This window comes from Balaenoptera physalus, assembly GCF_965194825.1.
Source record: "Balaenoptera physalus genome assembly, chromosome: 13".
Lineage (NCBI taxonomy): Eukaryota > Metazoa > Chordata > Mammalia > Artiodactyla > Balaenopteridae > Balaenoptera > Balaenoptera physalus.
Genome location: NC_138892.1, coordinates 107370353 through 107390627, shown reverse-complemented (window position 1 = coordinate 107390627; position 20275 = coordinate 107370353). Strand labels below are relative to the sequence as shown.

Below are 20275 nucleotides of genomic sequence, written 5' to 3'. Positions count from 1 at the left end.
TTGATTTACAGATATGATATGTTATAGTAATAAATTTCCCAATATCAAATAGTCCTTGAGTTCACTGGCTACATTCCACCTAATTGTGAATCCATTGGATTCAGTTATTTTTCATCTGTGTCCATATGTAAGACTGTCATAAATTTGTGTGTGTGTGTGTGTGTGTGAGACATCTTTGTTGGATAATGCTACTTTTACTAAATAAGATTTTAGCTTTAATCTTTTCCTGCTTTTTGGAACAAATTATCTAAAATTAAAATTTATATTTTTCCAGAAAGTTGTCATTGAGATTTTCAAATTTCTGAGCATTCATTCTCTTAACCTGGACGTCTCCTTTGTATATGCCATGGTTCATTATTAACTTTATTTTCTTTTTTTTTTATTTCTAACCTTTCCAGATGTCACCTAGTTTTTATTTCCTAGCACTGGCTCCCTGACATACTTATCAAGTCTGTTCTTACACTGTTTCCTAAATTAATTAACATTAATCTTATTCTAGGCTTTCTGCATCACTTTGATTTTACTGTGTCTATTGTGCAGAATATGCTTGGATTTTATTTTTTAACTTAAATCCGAGAGTCTTAGACTTTTAATGATAAGGGCATTTAACCCACTTAAGTATTTTACCATAGTTGATAGGTTTGACCCCTACTTTTGCCATTTTGTTTTATGGTTCTGGATATTTTTGTGCATGTTTATTTTCTCATTTTTTTGTTTCATAGACTATATTTTAGCCTCTTGATGTTTTGAAAGTAGAAAACCTGATTTTTAATCTTTATGTTTATTACATACAAATGCCACAGAAACCTCTATAATTCAATAAGTCCAAACAGAACCGTAGCACATGGCTCCCCTCACGAAGACAAGTATATTTAGTGTATTTTAAATACTTTTTTCTGGCACCATTTCCTTGTCATTATTAATTTAATCTGGTATTATATGTACAGTTTCTTATCATGTAATTATTTCTCAAAAGAGTACAGTATTTAAAAATAACTTCTAATTTCTATTTTGTAACCAGAGTTAACATGGTTATTTTTATTAATAATATTAATAGGGGGACTTCCCTGGTGGCACGGTGGTTAAGAATCCGCCTGCCAATGCAGGGGACACGGGTTCGAGCCCTGGTCCGCGAAGATCCCACACGCTGCAGAGCAACTAATCCCGTGCACCACAACTACTGAGCCTGTGCTCTAGAGCCCGCGAGCCACAACTACTGAGCCATGTGCCACAACTATTGAAGCCCATGCACCTAGAGCCCGTGCTCCACAACAAGAGAAGCCGCCACAATGAGAAGCCTGCGCACCACAACGAAGAGTAGCCCCCGCTCGCCGCAACTAGAGAAATCCCACATGCAGCAACGAAGACCCAATGCAACCAAAAATAAATAAATAAATTTATAAATAAAAATAATTATACTATTAATAGGATCGATAAGAACTATAATGTATTGGGTACTGGCTATGTGCCAGGAACCACATCAGGCACTTAACCTATTTTTTCTACATAATCCTTATAGAAATCCCATTTTTCAGTGAGGTTTGTAGACATTAAATAACTGCTGACAGTCCCACAGTCAGTATGGGGCAGAGCTGGGACTCAGCGGCTGGTCTCCGATCCCCGAGCTTGTTCTCTTAATTATTATGCCCTGGCTCAATTTAATTGGGGTCAAGTTCACTATTGGTCCATTTTATACCATCCCAGAGTCCTTGATTTTGATTCATTTCAAGAAACATTAAGGATTAATTGATTCACTGTCTCAGGAGGAAGACAGGAATGGTGTGTTTTCGGAGACCTTATATCTTCACGTCTTTATAATATCTTTCCATCTGAATTACATCTTATTTAACAATCCAGTTCTTGGGGGGCTGTCAGCTGGCACACGTGTGGAATGCAGGCCAGGAATGTGCCTCTCAATCCATCCATTCCGTGGTGAGAAGTCCACTTGTTCTTTTTTTTTTTTTTTCCACTTGTTCTTTGATGTATGCTCTTGATTGATCCATAATGTACAACGCGATTGCCAATGTAAAACTTGCCTGTATACGTATGGGTGTTTTATTTGGAAGTTTTTAGGAAGCATATCAAGCGGATTTGGTCTCCTGCCATTTTAAGAAGCCAGTATGGATCTTCTAAATATTTTTTTTTCTCTTCATGGCATCACTAATCTCTCCCAACTTTGTGTCTTCAACAAATTGGATGTTTCCTTTCTGCAGTTAATGTAGACTGTTGACCAGACGTGAGCCCCTGACATTGAACTGGAGACCTCGCTCCAGACTGACATCGATCTATTAATCCACATTCTTTGATCAGAGCAGGCCCATCAATTACAAACCTATTTCTCTATATTTTTCACAAAGAAATCATGATAGATTTTCCTAAATGCCTTACTGAAACCAATGCTCTCTTAAGAATTCTTTTGAGCTAAGCCTAGTACCCCCACACAAAAAGGAAATCCAGCTACTCTGATGTGTTCCTAAAATTACTGATTTCTTCCTAAAGCACAGATGTGCCATCTCTCAGGGAATCTGTTCTAAGGGTCTGCCAGGGAGTAAGCTTACGCTTGTCGAGCCTCCGGACCTGGGAAAATAAACACGTTTGCTTGTCAGGTCCCTGCAGCTGTCGCGTCGTTTCACTGAGCTCACATCAGCAGCTCTAGGGAAACGTCATGAGGTTCGTACACTATTCAGGGCAGGATCGGTTGAGACAGGCTTCAACCCTCTACGACAGGCTGATGCTGAACGTGTACCCGTCGTCCAGCTCCCCCGCAACGTTCTGGCTGTGTGCTCTAGCCAGAGGCATCTTCCCCGCTGGGGGCTGAGCCCCCCACCTCCTGCCGTTGTTGCAGGAGCCCCCGTGGTCTCTGCGTCTCCACAAGCCTCTGCTGGACTGGCTCCTCCTGAGCCAGCATTCCTTCCAGAGACTCACGGAGTCACCAGGCCGCTTTCCTCTCTGCGTGTCCTGGAGCATCCTCTCCCAGCGGCTGTGGGCTGCGCTGCGCGGAACAGTCTCTCCTGATGGGGGTGGGAGCCCAAGACCACCGGCCACTCCAGCCCGTGATGGCCTCACCCGCCGGCCACTCTTTGCTCGGGGTCCAGCTCGGCCATCTGGTCCTGCTCCCCTTTCTCTCTGAGGCTGGAACTCCCAGAGCCCACGGCGGGAGTACGTTTAAATGCTCTGCTTTTTAACCAAATGAGACGTCTAGCAGAAGCGAGACTATTTTGCTTCTGCACCTATTTTATGAACTGTAGTAAAGAAATCATTATTCAGACCACTGTGTACACAGGCAGCCTGTGGCGCATTCCCATAACGTAAGTCATGTTCCTTCCCCTTGCTCCTCGCTAAGCCTGAGTGGGGCCCCCGCACTCAGGTTTACAGGTTTACAAGATAATGGGGGACTCACATCCACGGTCACGCCAACCGCTCCCGCTGAGATGCACCTTGTAAATGACGCTCACTGCCCAGGCTCGAGGCGCTGACGAGAGATGCCTGTAAACGCTGCATTTCCCCCTGCTGCATGACCATTTCTTATATGCATTACTCTACTACAGATCTTGCATCATTCGCCTAGAGAGCTTCAGAAGCACACCAATTATGGGAGAAAAAGAGCTAAAAGGGGCCGTCAGCTCTTACTCCGATCTCACCTCTGACTAAGGTCTGAGGACTTAGCGTGGGAGCACGCACCCTGGGCCGGGGGCTGGGACAGCTGGCTGAGGGTCAGGGCTGTCCTTGGAGGAGGCCAGGACTGGTCCGCACTCTCTGCTGTCCGGCTCTCAGCGCCCCGAGTCCCGTGGCAGCTGGGCTCCGAGGGGCCGGTGGGCCTGACTGCTGTCTGAGCTTCCTCTGCACCCCGTTCGGTGGCAGCTCCCAGGGACGCACAGACCCTCTTTATCCGCACACACCCCTCACCTCTTCTCTCACCAAGAAGCCCAGGAGGACGAGGACGCCCCCTGGCTGAAACGGCCCCCAGGGTATCGTCCATGACCTCCTACGTACACATCATGGTCCTTCTTACTCAGAGGTCGCCCCCAGAAGGAAGGCCGACAGAGAAGGCTAGGACACAGCAGGCTGGGAGGGCGGCGGGAGGACCGCATGTAGGCTGGGCACGTGTGAACGAGCCCAGTGGAAGGGAGGGGAGCCGGGGTTATGTGTCCTCCGACAGCTCTGACCATTCCCGTGAGCACCGGTAGGTGAGTTATGCAGAATGGGCTATGGCATTAGTGAGCCAGCTCAAAATAGCGTGGGTTTCACAAAACCAGGAAGACAGGAATGCTACAGAGGGAAAAGGATCGTTCTAGTGTTTTCCAAGATCTTGCCAGCACATCATCGAAGCAGAGAGGGGGGATTTCCAGGAGACCTGGAGGCCCTCCAAGGCGGCTGGTCGCCTGGCTGCACAGGAACTCCTGGGGACAGACGGGGCTGAGAATTAGCCAGCAACAGGGCATGACCAGGAGGCAAGAAGCTGGGGCGGCTCCTGGGCTGAGGGCTGTGGCCCCCAGAGAGCCGAGGTGCAAAGACGTGGGGTTTCAAGAGCTCACTCCTGACAGAAGAAGACAGGTCATCTCCAACGCCAGACACCTGCTCCCCCGAGGCCATCATCATGTGTGACTAACAGCGCCTTCCAGCCACTGGGAGGGCTTTCACGAAGCGACTTCTGTTATGCAGAGGTTTTCAGAGGGTGAGAAACCACCTCTTACCACCTGATTCACACCTGGGGAGGAAGAGGCCCCCGCCCCAAGTCTGCCCGGGCCGGCAGCCCTGCTCAGCCCTCCCTCCTGCCCATCACATGTCTGCAGCCACAGGAGCGAGAGAAGGGCCACAGGCCGGACATGGCTCATGTAGAAACAAACATGCTTAACCTGTAAAACTCCACTTTCTCAAGAACAGGACTGAGTACCCACCATATATTCCACTCAAAAAGCATTACAAGACCGGTCTCTGCCTTCCAGAAGGTAACAGTCCAGCTGCAGAGGATGGACAGACAGACAGACAGACAGACAGACACACACACCTCAGGGAGGACACTAAATTAAGCCCTGAATGGTGCCATCTTGAAATAAACTCGGTGCAATGTCAAGGAGTGGCAGGAACAGCTTGCATCGCTCCACGGAAGAGAAAGGATGTCAGTGTGCCATGAAAACAAGTAGGATCCAGAGGACGAGGGAGGGGCGGGCACCCAGGCTCTAAGAGACCCCTGAGCCCACACCGCAGCACGCAGACGTGCATATACTCTACGCTCGAGCCCTGGCTTTGACACTAAGTTCCCCCAACCAGCCTGTAAGCAGCAGTGGGCGTCCTGCCCTCAGCTCCCTACCCCCAGAGCTAGCGCAGTGCCTGGGGCCGGAGGGACACACACACACACACACACACACAGAGCCACCACTTTTAAACATGCACAATGAGCCAGGCACTAAATAAGATACCTTAAAAATAGGACATCTAATACTTATGAATAGCCTGTGAGGTAGAGATTATTATTCTAATTTACAAGAGAGGAAATGGAAACTTGGCCAAGGTCATGGTTAATCAGAGGCAGAGCTGGATGTCACCCCATCTGTGCCCTTTCCTGTGCTGTCATGTCAAAGGTCTACGGCGCAGACAGTTCAGCCGTGGCATTGCTATCCAGTCTGCCCGTTGCCTTTGACCTTCATTCTGACCATCTAAGCCAGTTCACCTGGAACCCATGTGTAACCATTAGGATGTGGTTCCGCTGTAAAAATGAAACAATAATAGTGACTTTATTCTTCTCTCAGACAAAGCCACCTAAAGGGAGGTAGGCTGGGGCGGCAGCTGCATGGCTATCGGGGCCCAGGCTCTCATCGTTCTGCTTCACTGACCTCAAGGCCTGGCTTCCACCTTATGGTCTAATATGGCTGCCAGAATTCCAGCCATTACAACTGCATTCCGGGAAGCAGCAAAGAGCAAGGAGGGAAGAAAAAGGGCTTAACTCTTCCCTTTAAGGAGCTTTCATTAAATTACCACATACAGTTTTTATCTCTCATTCGTCAGAAATTATCACCAAGCCTTACAGGACATGGAAAATCTGGTCTTTTTAGCCTACAAAGCAATGTGCCCAGATGGAAATCAGGGTTCAGCTGCTCAAGAGGAAAGCCAGATCAGGTGCTGGGGTACACAACTTGAAATTTTTCTTACACTATAATTTCATTATTATTATTTTTTAAGTATCAGGGTGTGCCTGGTTTTCAATAGCTCAAAAGCAAAGTTAATAATTTCCATTGGAGGCCTTCCTCCCTTCCTCTCTTCTTTCCTTCCTCCCTTCCTCCTTCCCTCCCTCCCTTCCTTCCTTCCTTCCTGCCTCCCTCCCTCCCTTTCTTCCTCTCTTTCTAATACCACTGCGGTCTGGAACTCAGCAGGGATAAAGCAAATAAGGCCACGAAACAATGATCCCTCCCCCCCACACACAACATTCCTATTCTCCCCATGAACAGCACACTTGATTCTAGGCTCCACATTAAAAACATACAAAAACTGTTCCAAGGCCAAAGACCAGGATATGTAGTTGGTACGCTGCCACCAAGTGAAGGAAAGCCTGCCTGTGGTCAGTGTGGTGAACGGCAGGCTGGCGTGTGGCCGAGCCAATGGAGACAGGGACATGGTGTATCTTCCTACTTGTCCCAACCCCTCAAGACAAGTGACACAAAGAAAAACATCACTGGAGTTTAAATGTTCATCTATGAACTTCTGCACAGAGTCTGAGGTCTCTCCAAGCACTGCAATTCCTCAAACAGCCAGCAGGGGCACAAAGGAGGGCAGAGGCGTCAGAGGCCCTGGCTCAGCAGCTCCAGCAGCAGAGATGCAGCTCGACTCCCAGGCTCTTTCCACTCTGGTCCCAAGACCAGCGGAGGTGTGGGGAGTCATATCGAGGGGCTTCCCGGTGTGGACACTCCCCAAGACTGCCACCCAGGGCCCAGTGGCTGTCCCGAGATATTGAGGACAAACGTGGCACCTCCCAGCTCATGCTTGAGCGGGCCGGGCACTGTCGGGTGGTCCACGTGGGCCGGGGGCAGCATGGACCCTGGAGGGCGCCCAGAAAGGCTGGTGGGTGGTGACAGAGCTGAGGATGCTGACGGGAGAACAAGAGGGATTTGGGGCGGAGTCTTCTGTTTCTCCAGTTACCGGCCCTCAGTTCTCAGTGAGCCAAGCGTGAGCCGCCTCCGGGGGGGAATCTGTTAAAGTCAGACTCCTGGACCTCCGTCCCTCCCTCCCTCCCTACCTCCCAAGGTTCTAAACTAGGAGATCCAGGCGGGCCCGGGGGACGTGGGTGCTGCTGGCCAGGCCCTGATGTGGGGACAGTGATGGACCCGTGGGCCAGCTGGTTCACAGACAAGGTTCCTTCACCGCCGCGTGTGGGGAGACCCTGGGGGGAGCTCCTGGGGCCCTCCTCTAAGGTCACCACACCCCCTGCAGACTCATGCTCGCCTACTGCCACCTCACACGGGGATGGGGGCCTGGCTAATCACCAGCCCCCAGACCTGGACCCTCCACGGACGCGACGCCTGTTATTGGGTCACCTGCCAGCCCGCTCTCCTCCCAGGACCCCCCCATCCGCCGTCCCTCCCCCAGCCCATCCGTCACGTGCACGCTCTCCTCCTAATGCTTTCCGAACCCCCCCAGCCCTCCCCACATGTCTTTGTTCCCAGTTCTTCCCTTGAACGGTTTGTGTCTTGTGATATTAAAAAAAAAAAAAAAAAAAAATCCCTGCTCCAAAAGTATTCGAAGGCTATTTTGACAGGATTAATTTAAGAAACCTGCAGCATCACAGCAATCTGGAAAGAGGGCAGGTTGCTCAAGAAAGTCTAAGGAAAGGGCTACAAGGACGACTCCATCATCGCCATGGCAACACACCCCAAAAGTTTCTGGGCACTTGCTAATAACAAAGAAGGCGGGTCTATGGGGCTGGCCCACCAGCGAGCTGGGAAGGACTGCCGAGCAGCGGTCCCCAGGGATGGAACCCTGGCCAGGACGCTGGGACTCGGCAACAGAGCCAGATGGAAAGAGGGATGCGAGGGGCGGGTGGGTCGTCCGTAACCCTGGTGACAGAGACACCCTTCATCATCAGCACTGATTCCCTTGGGAGAAGATATTTAAGGGATGCAGCACCTTCTTGAGACTACGATAAGAATAATCAAAGCTGGAAAGCAGGCATCGGGTTCTAGAAAGTTCCCGAGAGGTGACCTCACCGAACCGCCAGGTGGGCGAGGGTGCCGCTCATCCCCACCACCCGCCCACTGCCTGTGGTCGCCCCGACGGTGCAGCTTCCAGAAAGTATCTCCTAATTTAGCTCTCCTCTCTTTTTGAATACTTTCTTAGGTGCTGTTTTGGTCTTCCCAGCGAAACTGGCGTTTATCAGTTACACGTTCCTAAGACTCTGGGCGCTGAATTTGGAGACCACGGCTAGTTCTTGGGACGGTTGCTCACTCATTAAATGTGTCCCTGACAAAGCCTGTAGATCTTAGCCTTCATCTCTGGGTCCAATAAATGGAAAGGGTTGTAATGAGATTTGAAAGAGCTGATGTAATTATATGCCAAGAAATGTTAGCAGAATACGAGTGTGTGGATCTCTCTCTGTGCTGGCTGTACTGAAGATGGGGCAGGGACAGAGACACAGAGACACAGAGGGGCAGGAGGGACACCCCCGGCCCCATCGAGGGCAGCGGGGTAGGACGACTCGCACCCCTCTGGAGATGGCGGCTCCTTTCTGTCCTACGATGAAGCCGGGCAGCTCTTTGGGAAAGCCTGAGATGAGGTATCACCTGTCACCTTGGCTCGTGGCACATGTACATTTGTGCACACACGGGCGTGGATGTTTCAGGTGTGACTATGGTAACGTCCGCTGGGGAAGTGCGGTGTATGTAGCTGTGTTTTCCTTTTTAAGGAGAAAACAAACACAGGCTGACACCTTTCTCCTTGCACGTACTTCTCCTGTAATTTTAGATCCGCTCAAGGCCAGGGAGGAGAGCTGGGGAACAGCAGGATATTCCGGATGGAACAGAAACGCTGATACTGACAAGAAGGAAAGGTCCGGTTCCAATCTTGTGCAATTTGGGTTCCAGTCAGCGAGCAAAAGAGATCTCATTCCAGAGATGGCTTAAAACACCCCGGCAAAATGGCCTCGTGTTTTCCAGACCCCACGGAGAGGACGGCGGGATGGGTAGAAGCCTCGTGGTTGAGAAGAGGGAGGGCAGGAAGGGGCGGGTCTAGCTGTGTTGAGTTCAGCACAAACTAGATTCTCAGTCCCTTTCAAACACAGCCCCCACCCCACCAACGTCTGGAAAGGACCGCCCGGTGCGCAGCACCCCGTGTCTCCGGCTGGCAGCTTTGCTTGCTCTTCTGAAGAAGCACCGGGCTTATCCAAGTCCAGGCAGGCAGCTGGAGAGCCCCCCCGAGATGCTGGAGGAGACATGAGGGGGCCTACTCTCCTTTCCCTGCTTTGCCGGCTTCCACAACGGCTCAGGCAAGGGGAGCAAAGATGCGAGGGCTGCAGCCCCGGGGGGATGCTCCCCTCCACCCGGCTCTGCTCCAGCCAGGCAGGGCCCTTCACAGTCCCCAAGACAGCCTGTCATCCCGGCCCCGTGCCTGCTTCACCTCCCTCCCCGCTCTTCAGCTCCTGCTGTGCTTCCTCCAGGAAGCCCTCCAGACCAGACCAGCGTGAGCTCCCTAAACCCTTACCACTGGGGGCCCGTCGGCACATCCAGGGCAGACGGTTGGACCACCTCCTCCCTGGGACCCTTTGGGCTTTGCTGTGCTCAGAGCAGGCCCTCTGCACTCCGGTCCGCGGTGAGCCCGGCCCTTCCCAGAGCTCCGGGCCGTGGTGCTGAGCACGGGGACCTCTTCCCGGGAGGGTCATCGAGGCGGCAGTGCAGACACGTATCTGCAGGAGACGCGGTGGGGATGCAGGGGCTGAGCCAAGGAAACCCAGGCCCCCACCCGCCCCTTCGCAATGTTCAGACACCAGGGCCACTCCCCAGGCCGACTCCGGCTGGGGAGACTCCGGGCTGGCTGCCTGTGCGGGGTCCTCGGCCCCCTCGGAGATCCCGCCCACCTGCCAGGGCTCAGCTCCCGCAGCTCCCCCGGGACCACAGCCCCCGGCATCCCAGCCGTGGGACCTGGTCCTCCCTCTCCCGCTCGGGATCTCCCGCCGGCACCCGGCACTCCGCCCCTCAGTCCCTTCCGTGTGTTGAAAAGGCGCTTGTCTCACAGTCTCCCTTGACACTGGCCACTGCTCGGAGACAGGCAGTGAGGACATGGTTACCCTGTTCACCGACGGGCAACACTGAGGCTCAGAGAGGCCCACGGCCCTCAGGGCCCACGTCACGCCTGAGGGCCAGGCTGACACTCGGGTGTCCACGGACTCGACCCCCAACAGAGTCTGGCGCCAGCTCAGTGGCCCTTGGGGTACCCAGCAACCCTGCAGGATGGGGAATGAGTCTCCTGGTGGCAAAGGTGGGGAAACAGCAGTAGGAGAGGGAATCCCGGCATCTTGCGAAGGTCCCCAGACCTTTTTACCAAACGTCCCGCAGGCCCACACTCATCAAGCGCAGGCAGCCTGCTTCGTATGATTGATGAAGACTTTTTTTAACCTAAGAGTTTAATTACAGGAGCTGCATTCCCAGAGGGCCTGTCACGTGAGTTCTCACCATGCAGACCTTCCGACAGCCTCAGGCAGCCGGGGACGAGGGGCGACAGGGCCGCACGGTGCCGCGTCCCAGGAGGGCATCCGCGAAGGCCCACCGTGGGTCTGGGCGACACACGGGGAGCATCTGACCGGGGGTGCGCGCTCTGCCCGCGTCCTGGCCGAGCAGCTGCCGGGCACCCGGAAGACAGGGAGGGATGGTGTGGCTCTGGGGACACGGGCGGCCGTGCTGCACTGGGGTAAAGCCAGACGTCTCAGCTGACACGTCTGTGAGTCAGGCTGCACCTAGCAGGCAGGCCACACACTGGGCAGGACGGGGCCAGGGCGCTGTCCCCAGGGGGAGCACTGCCGGGCACGTGGGGCTGGAACTGGGCAGGGGGAGGCCGGGCCTGGGTGGGCTCGGGGTTCGGGAGGGACCGCGAGGCCGGCCCTGGGCTCCCGAGCCCCCTCGTCTGGATTCTCTGGTGCTGGGGGGCACCTGCTGACCAGGTCAGGGGCGTCAGGCCGGAGCCTCTGACATCGGTGGCAGGGTGGCCGCAGGCAGGGCCTCTCCCAAAGCGTCTACACCACAGGTGAGCCTGTGGTCCTGCCTCCTTCAGGAGTCCGTGAGTGCACCCAGCACCCAGATGCCGGCTGACGTGGAAACGACAGGAGACGACCTGGACGTGGCCACAGGGCTGGCTCCTCCTCACGGCGGGGGCTGGGAAAGGGCCACAGTCCCTCCCGCGGGCCAACCGCACACACCTGGCAGGTCCCGCCGGGAGGGGAGGCAGCCAGGCCGGGTCTCTGCCCGGGAAGGACTCAGGGGGCGACCAGCACAAGGGGGGCAGGCAGGACGGGGGACCCCGCTCACTGGGAGGGGCCTGCCACCCCTGCTGAGACCGGCCAGCCTGCGCCCTGCCCCCTTGAAGGGGACAGAGGCGTCCCCGGATGCCTGCAGTGGGCTCTGGAGGAACTGGTGTTCAGGGAAGCCGAGGGGCTGGGCGGAGCCGCCATCCTACCCGTGCCAGCCTCTCCTCCTGGGGTCACAGATGTGAAAAACAGCAAACCCGCTGTCGGGAGCATTTCCTCTAGGACCTGGGAGACGTGAGCGGTCCCAGGCTGGGGGAGGGGTGGAGCACATGGGCCCACACACAGGCGCACGCATGCAGGCACAGACACACACGTGAACACAGCCAAGCCACGCCGCTGCCCTACAGGAAGCAGCATCTCAGGACGCTTCCCGAGAGCCCAGGAGGGTGGGCTCCCCGAGACCCCTGGGGGCCCTCGGTGGCCCTGGCTGGACAGAGGCAGGCGGTACATCCTAAACGCTCCTGAGTCTGGTGGCCACACGTGGCCCTTCACACACTCAGCCGTGTCGGGGTGACTGCGGGTTTTCTGTGCTGGGGGCCTGGGGGGGCTTCCCCTTTCCTTCCTCCAGGTCTGGGACCTTGGGTTTGGCACAGAAGAACGATGAAAGGAGAAAGAGGGGCTCCGTGGAGGTCCCAGCAGCCTAACCCTCTCAGGACCTCAGGCAGAGGTCACACCATGACTCAGACACCCCAAGGTCACCGTCCTGGGAGGAACGGCTTCTGGTGGCCAGTCCAGACCAGCCCACGGGGAGCAGAAGAGCGCCGGCTTCAAGGTGAAGCAGAGGGCCCAAACCCAGCTCTGCTACTTTCCAGACGCGCCTCAACGGCCCTGTGTCTCGGTTTCCACGTCTGTGAAATGGGGACATTGAGAGGATCTGCTTCCCAGAGCCACTGATGAAGGTTACCTATGTGACTACAGGTAACACAGGTGTAGGGTTTGCCTAAGCACTTACAAGAGTAAAATACTTCAGAACCGGCTGGATAACAGCCGCTGTCCTCAGCCCCCGAGGGGCTCGGCGGGGACCTTCCCGCAAGGCAGCTGCTGAGCCCGCAGCACCCGAGGGCTGTGTCCGGGTCTCCTGTGTCGCGGCCCATGCTCTGCACGTCACCCCTGCTCCCAGACGCCTGCAAAGCCCTCCTCTGTCCCCGTGTCCCCCGAGAGGATGCCCTGTGGGCACTGGGGCTGCAGAGGGAGGCGGGCGGCAGGGCATCGTTGCACGCATCTGCCGTAACAGGCACTCAGGGAAAGTGAGTTGCATGTAAACTCCACCTGGGAGCCCCCTGGTCCCTGATCTGTAACCCAGACCAGCCGCAAGAGGAAGGAGGGACTGAGACGCAGACGGGGCACCCGGCGCCTCCCTGCTCCCGTGGGTGGGATGGGACCCACGGTGTGGGCCACACTGAGACGCTCACACACCTGGAGGGGGCGCCCCATGAAGGCGTCGCTCCACTTAACGGGCCGGCAGTTAGCAGTGGTCAGCGCATCCAGAAACCTCCTTTACCTGGGATCTTCCCGGGCAAACGCCCTAATAGCTGGTAGCAATCAGCCTTAAAGCAGGACTTGTGAGGTCTCAAGAATCTCCTAGATTCCAAGAAATCCTGGACTTCTTGGAAGGTGTCGTTAGAAACCTAACTCCATCTTTAAGGCAGGTTGCTCCTTAAATTTGCTGCCTGAGGGAACCCAAGATTCTCGGCAATCACTGTCAGACGGACTGGGGCGTGTGGGAGGGACCCAAGTGATCACTGCGTCAGGCAGGAAACGTCACTTTCCTTCAGTCAAAGTGGCTGACCCTCATTTGGTTTGAGCCTCACCCTTTGCCAGTTTGCTGTCTTTTTTCACTTAAGAAGCTCCTTCTCCAGCTGGCAAACCACTGCCCCACTGCCGGGTAAACAGCGGTTCAAGCTCCTCTTGCCCAGAAAGCGTTATCTGACTAACAGCATAGATTTTGCAACACCTGCGCATTTACATTCCCAGCTCCGCTCTCACTCAGGGCACGTCCATCACTGCTGTACCAAGACCCCAGACGCAGCACGAGCTCTGCTTTTAGGGCTGCAGGTAAGACACAGGACACAAGCTAGGTGTGAATCTTAGACAGGCAAAAAGTAATTCTTTCCTTATAAGTATGTCCTTCCCTTATAAGATATTACCTGGGAAATATGTACACTAGAAAGTTATTTTTTAAACTAAAAATAGAGTTGCCATATGTTCCAGCAATCCCACTCCTGGGCATAAACCCAAACAAAACCATAATTAGAAAAGATACACACACACCCACGTTCATAGCAGCACTATTTGCAAGAGCCAAGACATGGAAGCAACCTAAATGCCCATCGACAGAGAGATGGATATAGAAGATGTGGTACATATATACAGTGGAATACTACTCAGCCATAAAAAAGGATGAAATAAATAATGCCATTTGTAGCAACATGGATGGACCTAGAGGTTATCATACTAAGTGAAGTATGTCAGACAGAGAAAGACAAACATCATATGATATCACTTATATGTGGAATCTAAAATATGACCCAAATGAACTTATCTGTGAAACAGAAACAGACTCACAGACATAGAGAGCAAACTTGTGGTTGCCAAGGGGGAGGTGGGGTGGGGGAGGGATGGAGTGGGAGTCTGGGATGAGCAGATGCAAATGATTATATAGAGAACCTGGAACCTTGTGCTGCGATTGGATAAACAACAAGGTCCTACTGCAGAGCACGGGAACTAAACCATAATGGAAATGAATATGAAAAAGAATGTATATATATGTATAACTGAATCACTCTGCTGTACAGCAGAAATTAACACAACATTGTAAATCAACTCTACTTCAATAAAATTTTTTAAAAAATGAAAAATTATTTTTTATCTGAAATTCTAAGTGGGCATGTTATTTTATCTTTATTTTGTTCTTCTTTGCTTTTTTTTGTTTTTTGTTTTTGCTAAACCTGGCAACCCTAACTGCTACCCACCCTCCTTGCTGATACAGCAGAGAAAAAGAAGAAAAGGTCTGTGAACAGCCAACAAAGAGAGGTCACGAAGCCCGTGTGCTGAATCTCAACCCTCCCCTCGAAGGGCCTTCGCCCCGTCACTTTACACCCCACCTTCACCAGCCCCAGGGAGCAGGTGCTGGAGCCGGCCCAGGGAGAGCCCAGGCTGGGGGTCAGAGGACCCGGTGGAGTCCCACCGCCCCCTCGATATCCATGTGGTCTTTGACTTAGCTCTTAAAAGCTTCAGGGTTTTCTTCCTCTCTTTTAATCAGCAAATTGGAGATGATCCTATCTAACTTGCAGAGCTGATGTAAGGACTAAATAAAAGAATGCCTATATGAAATATGCTAAATAAATGTAAGACACTTATTATCACAAAGAGACATGTTGACAGAAAAGGAAATAAGCATCCCAACAGTTTCACTGCCAGGAAGGAAACAAACTATAAAAATCAAACGCAAGAGCCACAAAGACAGCCTCTGAACTTATTTCAGGCAAAGAGCCCCGTATGTCCCAATAAAACGAAGGTGACACTCATTCCTCAGGCAGTGATGTTCCAAATGATGGTTGTGAAGTTTCAGGAAAAGACTAAGTTAGATTCTACGTACTCTGCTTAAGAAAGCAGCCAAGTGCTTCATCCAGGCAAGTCTGTCTGGCCCAAAGGCTTGAGAATGTGACCCAGCCCCACCAAGAACCGAGTGCTTTTTAAAAAAACTCATTGAGCACCTACTATGTGCCAGGCACGGTGCAGCCATATTCACACCCATGAGCTCAGAGAGAGGCTCTTTGTTCAAAGCGACTAGCCGTCATCCCTCTAGTAAATATTTATGGAATGAATGAGGAAGCGGATGGGTGAATTCCCAGGGTGAATTACAAAGTGCTGGAAACATAAATGGACCCAGGATACACCTGTGGCCGAATGAACACCCCCTTATATGACAGGTGACAGCACAGGGCAGGGAAAAGAAGAGGCATCCGTATGTGCATGAAGTGAGACTCGGACGGTTTGCTGCATTACGAGGGCTCAGCAGCATGAAAGCTGGGACCACAGCTCGGTGATCGCACGCATTTTGGGATCTGCCAGATCCAGCAGCTCGATGGACCAAAGGGAAGACATTTCTAAAGATAACACACCGGTGGTTAATACTGAATGAGTCATCCTACTTCTCTAATATTTGGAAATAACCTGTTCTGTGTTGTTCTCCTTAACAAATGGCTGAGCCCTCTGATACTCCCATTGTTCTAAACCATCAGGGCAGGTGGAGAAAAGCCAGAGCTGCCTGGGGTTAGCTCCTGTGAGAGGTACACGCAGCTACAGGCTGAACGGGGGCCTTGGGGCTGTGCACATGGGCTGAAACAGGCCAAGAGCCAGCTGCAGTGACCAGGCCATCACAGCCAGGACCAGGGAGGCTGACCCACTGAAATAAATTCCCTGCCAGTCAAACTCTCCATCAACCAACTAGTTAAGCCTGAACGCGGTCCATCCCGCAGGTGCACGGGAGAGGAGGTGGTTGGAGTGGGGTGGGATTGCCAGAGGGGGAGAAATGCATCTTCTAAACCAGACGACGAAACCCCCGAAGGTAGGAAGACAACCGCAAACATCGGCTAAAGCAGCACATGGGCGACGACGGCCCCGCAAGCCGGGTGGTGCAGCAGGATGCCCGGTGGGCTAGGGCGCGTGCGGCCCGGGCGAAAGCAAAGCGAGAGCTTCACCGCCTGAGCTGATCCACAGCTGCCCGAAATCTGCGCTTAAAGGGGCAGGACCTCACTCACGCTGACTTGAAATCCTAAGGAAATCAGATCTAAAAGGGTTTTGGGCCATCAGATAATCGAATCCCTCCTTTGAATGGATGGTAAAGCCACAGGGCAGAAGAGGAGCGACTATCCCATGCAGAGCGTGTCACAACGGTTCCGAGAGGTGGACGCACGGTCACCGGGCTGACCCGTCCCGAAGTCACACACCAGCACGTGGGCGAGACCCCAGGGCTGCTGCCCAGGCCCCAGCCCCGCAGGCAGGGCGGGAGGGCCCGTCCAGGCCCAGGTCCTGGGCGCAGAGCCAGGCTCAGGGCCCTGACGGGGCCCAGTGGCCACCCCACTGCATCCCTGCTTCTCCCAGCCCGCTCTCAGAGGTGCTCACGCTGGCCTGCATCCCAAGTCCCACGCAGGTCGGGAAACAAAGGCCCCGGGGCATAACTGAAACTGCTGAACGTTTACTGTGATGTCTTTTTTCAAGGAAATTCCAGATATGGATGAAATCTACCCCCTCTCACCACGTTCCTAGGAACTATCCAAATTCCTTTCTTTACAACAGGCAGAAATAAGGGGCCCCTGGCTGGGGTCTGACCATATTTTGTTAGAGGTTTTTACAGGTGCATCTTGGGTTGTGTTTTAAAAGAATGAGGGTTGGTTTAGAAAGCTTTTTCCAGGGAGTCTGCGGGGGTCAGAGGAGGGTGTGGTCCCTGCGGCCTTCAGAGGGACCAGAAGGCCCGCATCCAGCCTCCCCAGCACCTTCCCTGGGTGCCATGCACGTGGCAGCCCTGTCCTCGGATGGCACGGGGGGCTTTGTTAAACCGCACAGCCCTATACAAATGTTGGCCATTATGATTAAACGGCCGAGACAGTATTGTGTCAGTGGCTTAGTTCTGCTCAGTTGAACACGGCGCTCCAGACGTTTCACCAAATACCAAACAGGACCTTGTTATTTAGGGAAGAGATTCAGGAGCTTTCATGGAACACTGGAAAATCTAAACAGCGGCTAAAAACACCACCGTCCCGGCTTCCAGGAGACGCCTCCTCGCTTGGGTGGGGCTGGGGGCCTCTGATCTCTGCGACCCTCGGGCCCACACCCAGAGAGGGCCCGCAGGCACGTGGCGCCTGAGGGTCTTGGTCTGGGGAGAGTGTGAAGGAAGAGTGCTCACGTGACCAAAACCAAGGGCCCCGCTTCCTCTGGGTTTGTTTATCCCCTGATGATCCCGGAGTTCCATCCACCCCACACGAGCAGAGCCTCAATGGAGACCAGCCCAAGTGCCAGAGTTCCCGACGGCCGGGAATCCTAAGACCTTAGCGTGGACGGGATCTTGGGGCAGGATTCCCTCTTCCTGCCCCCCCTCCACCTTCTCCAAGGGGCCCAGGACACAGTCAGCTTCCGGTCACTGTGTACACTGGAGCCTTGCACAATCAGAAGAGAAAAAGAAATACCGTGTGCTAACACATACATATGGAATCTGAGAAAAAAAAAAAAAGGTCATGAACAACCTAGAGGCAAGACGGGAATAAAGACACAGACCTACTAGAGAATGGACTTGAGGATATGGGGAGGGGGAAGGGTAAGCTGTGACAAAGTAAGAGAGTGGCATGGACATATATACACTACCAAACGTAAAATAGATAGCTAGTGGGAAGCAGCCGCATAGCACAGGGAGATCAGCTCGGTGCTTTGTGACCACCTAGAGGGGTGGGATAGGGAGGGTGGGAGGGAGACGCAAGAGGGAGGGGATATGGCGATGTATGTATACGTATAGCTGATTCACTTTGTTATACAGCAGAAACTAACACACCATTGTAAAGCAATTATACTCCAGTAAAGATGTTAAAAAAAAAAAAAAAAGAGGAAGCCAAGGCCCGGGCGACAGCCGGCTCTCCCGGGGGTGGGATGAGTGCCTGCAGGGACGAGGGGAAAGCACCCACCGGAAGGGCACAGATTTCTACGTAAACACGGTGCTTTCATTTCAGGAGCCCCCCTTAAAGCCCCATATCCTGGTGAAGAGACTATTCCTGCTCCTCTGAGTCACGGATCTCTGGGCCGCCAGACCCTCTGACTCACTGGTGGGTGAAATCCCAGATTCACAATATCACAGAGCTGCTAAAAATAGGAACCATGTACCTGAGCCCCAAAATAGGACAGAGACAAACACGACTGCCCTATCTGTAACGGAAAAGTCAAACAGGAACTATAATTGTGCTCTTTCGTACGACCTGAAGTGCACTAAAGCCACCGCGAACGCTTTGGAAAGCAGTAGGCTTTGTGGGCAGGTACCATAGACAGAAAGACAGAGGGGCAGAGTCGGAATAATTATACCTAACACATTCTGGTTGTTTTTATCAGAAAATTCTAGTTCTTTAAATTAGCATAGGGGTATTTTCACAGCAGTGGCAGGGCCATGTAACTTCTCCATCCATGCTTTGATGGTGGTTTCTCCCTTGAGAATCAGTGTGGCTTAAAATAGTTTGGCAAATTGTCAGAGGGAAGCGGAGAGGATGCTTAGGGTTTTCTGGAGGGTTTCATACTTCCCTTCAAGGCTTCTGAGGTCTCCCTGTGTAAAAATCTTACAGCTTTTCCCACTGCTTACAAACTATTTGAACTTGAATGGCCTTGGGACCAGCCTTGATTTTATTTCAGCCGTACATTTTGGGGGAAAGACACCTACACCGCTGTCACGTATTCTTTCGGGCCAAAGTTGTGACGCTTTACTTCATTCTGAATCTCTGCTCTAGAATTTACCCTGGGCTTTCACCCGCTCCGCCTCATTTGACCTCACAACGACCTGGAATGGGGTCGGCAGATGTCATCACTCTTGGTGTACAGACATGCCCAGAGGGAGAGGCGGCCCAGCGGCCGCGACAGAGCCGGGCTCTGGCCCAGGATCCCAGTCCAGGTCGTTTCTCAGCCGAAATGCTCAACACAGAGCAGGTGACCTAAAGGAAATCCCCTCTGGAGACTGTCTTCCAGAGGAAGGAAATGGCTCCTGACACAACACATTGCAGCTGTTTGTTTTACCGGTGTTTTTTAATCCCCAACGATTTCCGGCAAGTGGGAGGCTGCAGGCCTGCGGGCGCGGGGCGCTGGGTCACGGGGCCCCTGGTGGAGCCAGACCGAAGCTCTGGCAGCGGAGACAAGGCTGCTGGGAGAGTGGGGGTGATCGTCACAGTCACGCTGGCTCACGGGGGCTGGAATGCAATGACCACCAACCCCCAGGTCGTCCTGAGCGGCCGCCACCAGCTCGGAAGCGTGTTTAAGCATCCCCACGTCGGGCTCCCGGGTGCCTCATCCTCGACGCACTTGCGTAGGTTACGCAGTGCAGCATGGAAATGAGCTTAGGGCGTTTAAAAAGGAACGATGGCCTTGTCTTTCTGGAACACACACTGTGACACCGACACTTCATTCAGGAGTGGAATAGAAGCGCCGCGGGCAGTTGTGGCAGGCCTGTGGGACCTGCCATCCCGTGAATCCTCACAATCACACCATGAGATACTTTATTATTACCTTTATCTTGCAGCTGAGGAAACCAAGACTCAGCGAGGTTAAAGAATTCGCTGGAAGTCACACACGGGGGAGTGAAGGCAGCACGGAACCTGACTTGTCAGACCTCAAAACCCACATCTGCCGCCCGACAGCACAAGCCCCCTCTCAGAAAACGCACCCCGTCTGCCAGACGAAGCAGAGCTCCGACTGGACTGGCGCCGCCGCGCCATGAGCCCAGGGCAGGTCCTCGCGATCGGCCACAGCCCGCTCTCCTCCCTCAGTTCCTCCCCGTCCCCGAGTCCCTGCAGCATCCTGCCCGCGCTGAACTGCGGGGCCGCCCCAGTGCCCCCGTTTCAGGGCGGGCTTCTCTAGACCAGGAGGAGTTGAGGGTGGCCCTTCTGCTGTCTATGAAGCTTTTCTACTAGTTGGGGGGTGACACGGAGGCCCACCTAGACGAGACAAGTCAGGCCGTCAAGGAGGGAGCAGCGTTGGACATGATGCAGCCCATCTCCCCGCCCTGGTGTGGGGGGATAACGGGAA

At 53.4% G+C, this 20275-nt stretch overlaps 1 protein-coding gene and 1 long non-coding RNA gene across 25 annotated transcripts in view; one reads left to right on the top strand and one right to left on the bottom strand.

The window, feature by feature from the left end:
* Positions 1-20275, bottom strand: part of CACNA1C (calcium voltage-gated channel subunit alpha1 C) — a 559192-nt gene that overhangs the window by 251017 nt on the left and 287900 nt on the right. The gene's annotated exons all lie outside the window — the stretch shown is intronic.
* LOC309641749 lies at positions 10632-18097 on the top strand. The gene is made up of 2 exons (XR_014252750.1): positions 10632-12421; positions 13478-18097. It is a non-coding gene; the product is annotated as an uncharacterized lncRNA (long non-coding RNA).